The sequence below is a fragment of the Staurois parvus genome, unplaced genomic scaffold, assembly GCF_062004578.1.
Source record: "Staurois parvus isolate SC_StPar_1 unplaced genomic scaffold, SC_StPar_1.0 ptg001286l, whole genome shotgun sequence".
Classification (NCBI taxonomy): Eukaryota; Metazoa; Chordata; class Amphibia; order Anura; family Ranidae; genus Staurois; species Staurois parvus.
In genome coordinates this window covers 553,034-560,574 of record NW_028319082.1, presented here as the reverse complement: position 1 = coordinate 560,574, position 7,541 = coordinate 553,034, and positions in this window count along the sequence as shown.

The window sequence follows — 7,541 nt, the reverse complement described above, 5'->3', positions numbered from 1 at the left end:
GATATAGTGAATGCAGGGTCCAGGGAGACCGGATATAGTGAATGCGGGGTCCGGGGAGAGCGGATATAGTGAATGCAAGGTCCAAGGAGACCGGATATAGTGAATGCGGGGTCCGGGGAGAGCAGATATAGTGAATGCGGGGTCCGGGGAGAGCAGATATAGTGAATGCAGGATCCGGGGAGAACGGATATAGTGAATGCGGGGTCTGGGGAGAGCCGATATAGTGAATGCGGGGTCCAGGGAGAGCATATATAGTGAATGCGGGGTCCGGGGAGAGCGGATATAGTGAATGCGGGGTCCGGGGAGAGTGGATATAGTGAATGCAGGGTCCGGGGAGAGTGGATATAGTGAATGCAGGGTCCGTGGAGAGTTGATATAGTGAATGCGGGGTCCGGGGAGAGCAGATATAGTGAATGCGGGGTCGGGGGAGTGCAGATATAGTGAATGCGGGGTCCATGGAGAGCAGGTATAGTGAATGCGGGGTCCAGGGAGACCGGATCTAGTGAATGTGGGGTACGGGGAGAGCGGATATAGTGAATGCGGGGTCCAGGGAGAGCAGATATAGTGAATGCAGGGTTCGGGGAGAGCGGATATAGTGAATGCGGGGTCCAGGGAGAGCAGATATAGTGAATGTGGGGTCCGGGGAGAGCAGATATAGTGAATGCAGGGTTCGGGGAGAGCGGATATAGTAAATGCGGGGTCCGGGGAGAGCGGATATAGTAAATGCGGGATCCGGGGAGAGCAGATATAGTGAATGCGGGGTCCGGGGAGAGCGGATATAGTGAATGCGGGGTCCGGGGAGAGTGGATATATTGAATGTGGGGTCCAGACAGCGGATATAGTAAATGCAGGGGGCCAGGAAGAACGGATATAGTGAATGCGGGGTCGGGGAGAGCGGATATAGTGAATGCCGGGTCCGGGGAGAGCGGATATAGTGAATGAGGGGTTCGGGGAGAGCGGATATAGTGAATGAGGGGTTCGGGGAGAGCGGATATAGTGAATGCTGGGTCCGGGGAGAGCGGATATAGTGAATGCAGGGTCCAGGGAGAGCGGATATAGTGAATGCCGGGTCCAGGGAGAGCGGATATAGTGAATGCGGGGTCCTGGGAGACCGGATATAGTGAATGCAGGGTCCGGGGAGACCGGATATAGTGAATTCAGGGTCCGGGGAGACCGGATATAGTGAATGCGGGGTCCGGGGAGACCGGATATAGTGAATGCGGGGTCCGGGGAGACCTGATATAGTGAATGCGGGGTCCGGGGAGAGCGGATATAGTGAATGCGGGTTCCGGGGAGACCTGATATAGTGAATGCGGGGTCCAGGGAGAGCGGATATAGTGAATGCGGGGTCCGGGGAGACCGGATATAGTGAATGCGGGGTCCGGGGAGAGCGGATATAGTGAATGCGGGGTCCGGGGAGAGCGGATATAGTGAATGCGGGGTCTGGGGAGAGTGGATATAGTAGATGCCGGGTCCAAGGTTCAGTGACACTTTAAGTCTTGATTCACACTACTGCGACCTGAAAGTCGCGCAACATACAGTGCATGTTTGCCAGGCGACTTGAAGGAACTCCGAAGCAACTTTCTGGGAATACTGGGTAATCTTCCTGTAATGTTGGATCCAAATCACATCAATATAGATGAGGATCCGACTTTGAGGCGACTTCCATTGAAGTCAATGGGCACAAGTCAGATAGAAGTTGCCTTGAAGTAGCACAGGGACCTTTTCTAATGTCGGAAAGACTTCAGTAGGGCGAATTAAGATGGTTTTCATTGACTAACTTGGGTTTTCACATGTCATTGCGACTTGGGGGGTTTCAGAAGTCAGATCTCAAGTCGCGGCAGTGTGAGCCCAGCCTAAAGCCGGCCATACACGGGTCAAATTCCGAACAAATTTTCTTTCAAAAATCTTTCCTAAGAATTTTTGTTCTAATTTCTCAGCATTAGTGGACCACATCAGCGGCTGATTTTCGAGTGATCATCGAATTTGAGTGATCGGAAAATGTTGGAAATCTTTTAAAAACGAACAAAATTCTAATCAATGATGAGAGAATTGTGCAAGTTATGTAATTGAAAAAGAAATTAGCTGTGACCTGGAAAGAAAAGAAAATTCTTAGCCACAAAATTTCTTTTATGTAGCAACAGGAGGTGATATTAACGGGTTGGTTGATCGAATTTCAAAATCAATGGTGGTGCCATCGGTTTTAAAAACGCACAAAATGTCAGATTTTCGAAAGAGAATTTGTTTGGAACTCGACCCATGTGTGGCCTGCATAAGAATGTATCCAAACCGCGAAAATAAAAATGTTTCTTTGTAACTAGCTGCAGAGACAGAGAGCTCAGGAAGTTATCGGCTCACACAATTTCTGGCAGGATCAACAGGGAGTTTTACACTTATGGAACAGACCAGATGTTGAACCACTTCCCGTCCGGCCCATGTACATAAACGTCCAGACGGGAGCAGTGCAGGGGAGGGTGGCCATTTATAAACGTCCTCCCCACCCCCTGCTTGTGCGTGCTCCCTGGGAGCGTGCAGCACCGCAATCCGGTGCCCGCTGTGTCCTCCGGACACAGTGGAACACCGATCGTCGTACGGGAACTCTGTGTGAGGTCCCGATTCATGTGATCACTGATTGGCCAATCAGTGCTCACATGGATAGTAGTAAGCAAGATGTCACTTCTGACATCATTGCTTACTACGTGTGAAATCTGTGAATGATCACAGAGATCACATGGTACAGGGCTATTTACAACAGCCCTGTACCATGTGACAAGCTGTGACCAATCACAGCTCACACAGTATTTCTCAACAGCTGCAAGAATGCAGCCAGAGAGAAGGGGAAATGATTGCTTTTACAGCCTTTATGGGTGTAAAAGCAATCAGTGTTAAAAAAAAAAAAATCTTCATCACCCCCCACAAGTAGCACAGTGTCACTATGGTGACAGTGTACTGCTAGGGTGACAGTATGTAAAAAAAAACAAAAAAACATAAATAATAATATAAAAAAATTAAATAAAAATGTAAAAGAAACTTTTTAAAAATTATAATTTTTGGTTATTAACTAATTTGGCAGAAACAATTGAGTCCTGTCCGTGATACTTTTTTTATTTGCACTAACATACAATTTTAAGGACAAGCTTTCGGGGAGTGTCCCCTTCTTCAGGTCAAAGCAGTACTACTCACAAAGGTATAGCAGAATGTAAGAAGAGATGTAGGAGATGAAAAAAAAAAAAAGAGAACAGAGATAAGACACAGCAAAAGCAAAGTCTGGGGTGGGGAGGAAGACAACACTCACAGAGGCAGTCATGCTTGAGGTGATAAAACTGTTGGATGATGAGTGAGGAATCCCAGGTCCAAATTCAGGCCGTTATCTCTTGTGTCAAATAGAATTATCATTCTTAGTTCAAAAGTTTTTCTTTCCTGAATGGATTTGAAATTTCCTTTAAGAACTAAAACATTGAGGTCTCCCATTGTGTGGTCTGGTTGTGGGAAATGGTGTCCTACAGGTGAGCAGAGGTCATCTTCTTTATGTTCCTTGATGGTATGTCTGTGCAGATCCATCCTTGTTTGCACCTTCTGTCCTGTTTCACCAACATAAGATCCTTTGTTACACTTTCTGAGCTGGATGAGGTACACCACATGACTGGAGGTGCAGCTGTATGAACCAGAGATATTAAAGGTCCCTTTTGAGTGTCTGACACTTTTTGATGGATTGATTTGGTTGCACAGTTTGCAGTGTTTTCTATTACAGGGTTTGCTTCCATTATTTGTGACATCATCATCAGAAGGAAGTTTCCTAGTTTCTGAAGTTGTGGGGTTGTCTGAAGGCCAGTATTGAGGGGTTGTCTGAAGGCCAGCATTGGGGGGTTGTCTGAAGGCCAGTATTGGGGGGTTGTCTGAAGGCCAGTATTGGGGGGTTGTCTGAAGGCCAGTATTGGGGGGTTGTCTGAAGGCCATTATTGGCGGTTGTCTGAAGGCCAGTATTGGTGGTTGCTGGAATATTTCTTTCAGAGTTCCATCCTCTGTTATGATGGGTTGTAAATCTTTGATTATTTTTCTTCTCCCTTCTAGTGCCGGGTTGTATGTGGTTATTAGAGGTACACGGTTGTTTGTTTTTTTCTCTTTGTACTGAAGTAGGTCTTCCCTTCGTGTTCTCAAGGCTGTGTTTATGCCAGTGTTGATAGTTTTGTCCTTGTAACCTTTCTTATGGAAGGCGTCTGCTAGTGTCCCGAGATGTGTATCTCTGTCTCTTGGGTCAGAACATATTCGGTGGTATCTAATGGCCGGACTGTGTATGATGGCACGTTTCCTGTGTTGGGGGTGGAAGCTGGAACTGTGGAGGTAGCTGCATCTGTCAGTGGGTTTCCTGTATATTGAGGTGTGAAGCGTATCATCCCTGATGTATACTGTGGTGTCTAGGAAGTTGACATGTGTGTTTGAGTATTCAATTTTTAGTTTGATTGATGGATGAAAAGTATTCATCAATGAGTAAAATTGTTTTAGGTATTCTTCACCTTCTGTCCATATGTTGAAAATATCATCAATATAGCGATTGTATCTGTATGGTTTTTGTTCCATGCTGTTCAGGAATTTTTCCTCCAGGTCAGCCATAAATAATTGGTATATTGGGGGGCCATTTTACTTCCCATCGCTGTACCCATACATTGAAGATAGATGTCTTTATTGAAAGTAAAGTAGTTGTGTGTAAGTATGAATTCAATGAGCTGTGTAACATCCTCAGCAGTGTATTTGTGGTTTGGTGAGGATGATAAAGATCTGTGACATGCAGCTAATCCATCCTTGTGAGGGATATTACTGTACAGGGATACTACATCCATAGTCACTAGAAGTGTATTGGATGGTAATTGCTGGATGTTGTTGATCTTGTTCAGAAAGTCAGTTGTGTCTTGCAGGAAACTAGCAGTATTCATGACTAACGGTTTTACATTTTTTTCTACAAAGCCTGAGATTTGTTCGGTGAGTGTGTTCATACCTGTTATGATGGGTCTTCCTGGATTTCCTGGCTTGTGGATTTTGGGCAGCATGTAGAAGTCCCCGATGTCTGGATGATCCGGAATAGCATTTATAAGTTCTGAATGTAGGTGGGCTGGAAGTGTTTTAATTAGACCTTTTAATTGCTTTGTAAAGTCCTGGGACGGATCATAATCCAGTTTTTTATAGTAGATGGCATTTTCCAGCTGTCTCTGGCCTTCTTGTATGTATTTGTTTGTATCCATCACAACAACTGCTCCCCCTTTATCTGCTGGTTTGATGGTGATGGTCTGATTATTGCGCAAATCGTGTATAGCCCTTCGCTCTAGTGGTGAAAGATTGTACAGAATTTTCTTTTGCTGGGTGGATATCAGGGATGTAGCACGCAATCTGAAACTGTCAATATAGGTGTCCAGTTTGGGGTTGCGTCCTTGTGGAGGTTTGAAGCAGCTGTTCTTTTCTTTATGTAGCACTCCATTGTCCTAGGATTCCTTTCATTACTTTGAGCCTTAGTCTCCTGAAGAAATCTTCAATATCTGACAATACTTGTAAATGATCCAATTTGGTGGTTGGGCAGAATGTAAGGCCTTTGGAGAGGATTGTTAATTCTGGTTCAGAAAGTTTATGATTTGACAAGTTGATGATTCCAAGTTCCTCTGTTATATCCACATTTTCAGTCAGGTCAGCATTTACACAAGGGATCCCTTGGGATTTATGAAGATTTATGAAGAAATATTATTTATCTGCAAATCTTTATAAGAAAACCACTTTTTAAAAAAATGTTTGAACTTTTTCATTTATATGGCAAAAAAAATAAAAATCCCAACGGTGAATAGATACCTTCAAAATAAAGTTTTATCTGTCTCAAAAAAATGCTAAAAAAATCATATGAGTACAGTGTTGCATGACCGCGCAATTGTCATTCAAAGTGTGATAGCGCTGAAAGCTGAAAATTGGCCTGGGGGGGAAGGGGGTGAAAGTGTCCGGACTAGAAGGGGGGGGAAAGTGTCTGGACTTGTGTCCGGACTGGAAGGGGGGGGGGGGGAAGTGTCTGGACTGGAAGGGGGTGAAAGTGTCCAGACTGGAAGGGGGGGGGGGGAAAGTGTCCGGACTGGAATGGGGGGGAAAGTGTCTGGACTGGAAGGGGGTGAAAGTGTCCTGACTGGAATGGGGGGGTAAGTGTCCGGACTGGAAGGGGGGGAAAGTGTCTGGACTGGAAGGGGGGAAAGTGTCCGGACTGGAATGGGGGGGAAAGTGTCTGGACTGGAAGGGGGGGAAAGTGTCTGGACTGGAAGGGGGGAAAGTGTCCGGACAGGAAGGGGGGGAAGTGTCCGGACTGGAATGGGGGGGAAAGTGTCTGGACTGGCAGGGGGGGAAAGTGTCTGGACTGGAAGGGGGGAAAGTGTCCGGACAGGAAGGGGGGGAAAGTGTCTGGACTGGAAGGGGGTGAAAGTGTCTGGACTGGAAGGGGGTGAAAGTGTCCGGACTGGAAGGGGGGAAAGTGTCCGGGCTGGAAGGGGGTGAAAGTGTCCGGACTGGAAGGGGGTAAAAGTGTCCGGACTGGAAGGGGGGAAAGTGTCCGGACTGGAAGGGGGGAAAGTGTCCGGACTGGAATGGGGGGGAAAGTGTCCGGACTGGAAGGGGGGGGAAGTGTCCGGACTGGAATGGGGGGGAAAGTGTCTGGACTGGAAGGGGGGGAAAGTGTCTGGACTGGAAGGGGGGAAAGTGTCCGGACAGGAAGGGGGGGAAAGTGTCCGGACTGGAAGGGGGGGAAAGTGTCCAGACTGGAAGGGGGGAAAGTGTCCGGACTGGAAGGGGGGGAAAGTGTCCGGACTTGAAGGGGGTGAAAGTGTCCGGACTGGAAGGGGGGGAAAGTGTCCGGACTGGAAGGGGGGGAAAGTGTCCGGACTTGAAGGGGGTGAAAGTGTCCAGACTGGAAGGGGGTGAAAGTGTCCGGACTGGAAGGGGGGGAAAGTGTCCGGACTTGAAGGGGGTGAAAGTGTCCAGACTGGAAGTGGTTAAAATATTTAACAAACCAAAAGAGAGCAAATATGTGAAGACGATGATTAGGATTCATATACATTACAACTTGGAGTATATCTCAGATAAAGAGTTTAAAATAAAACTCTGACTTCCAATAAAAAAATAAAAAGTGCTGCAGCACCTGATTGTAAATGTGTGTGAACTTCCAGTGTTCTCTTAGTTCAAAGTCCCACAAATCCTTGTTGATCCTGCCGGTGAAGTCCACCTACTGCAGCTTCCTGTGATGGGATGACAACGATGCCGCGCTGCTCCTGAGTTCAGGGCAGAGTTGTCACTCTCATGTAGGCTGTGTCTGACTGGTAGAACGTGTTGCAGGGGGTGTGGCTATCAGTATTGTCTTTGCTGTTTCATAAGCCAGTAGCTTGTCAATCAGCACCTGGCCACACTCAGCCTCCTGGATTGGCAGCGCTGCCTCTGTTGCTGAAATCCTCCCGCTGTGAGCTGCAGTGCCTGGGAGGGGGAGCGTGAGAGATACAAATGAAGGGGGATTTGGCTCAGTCAAGGGA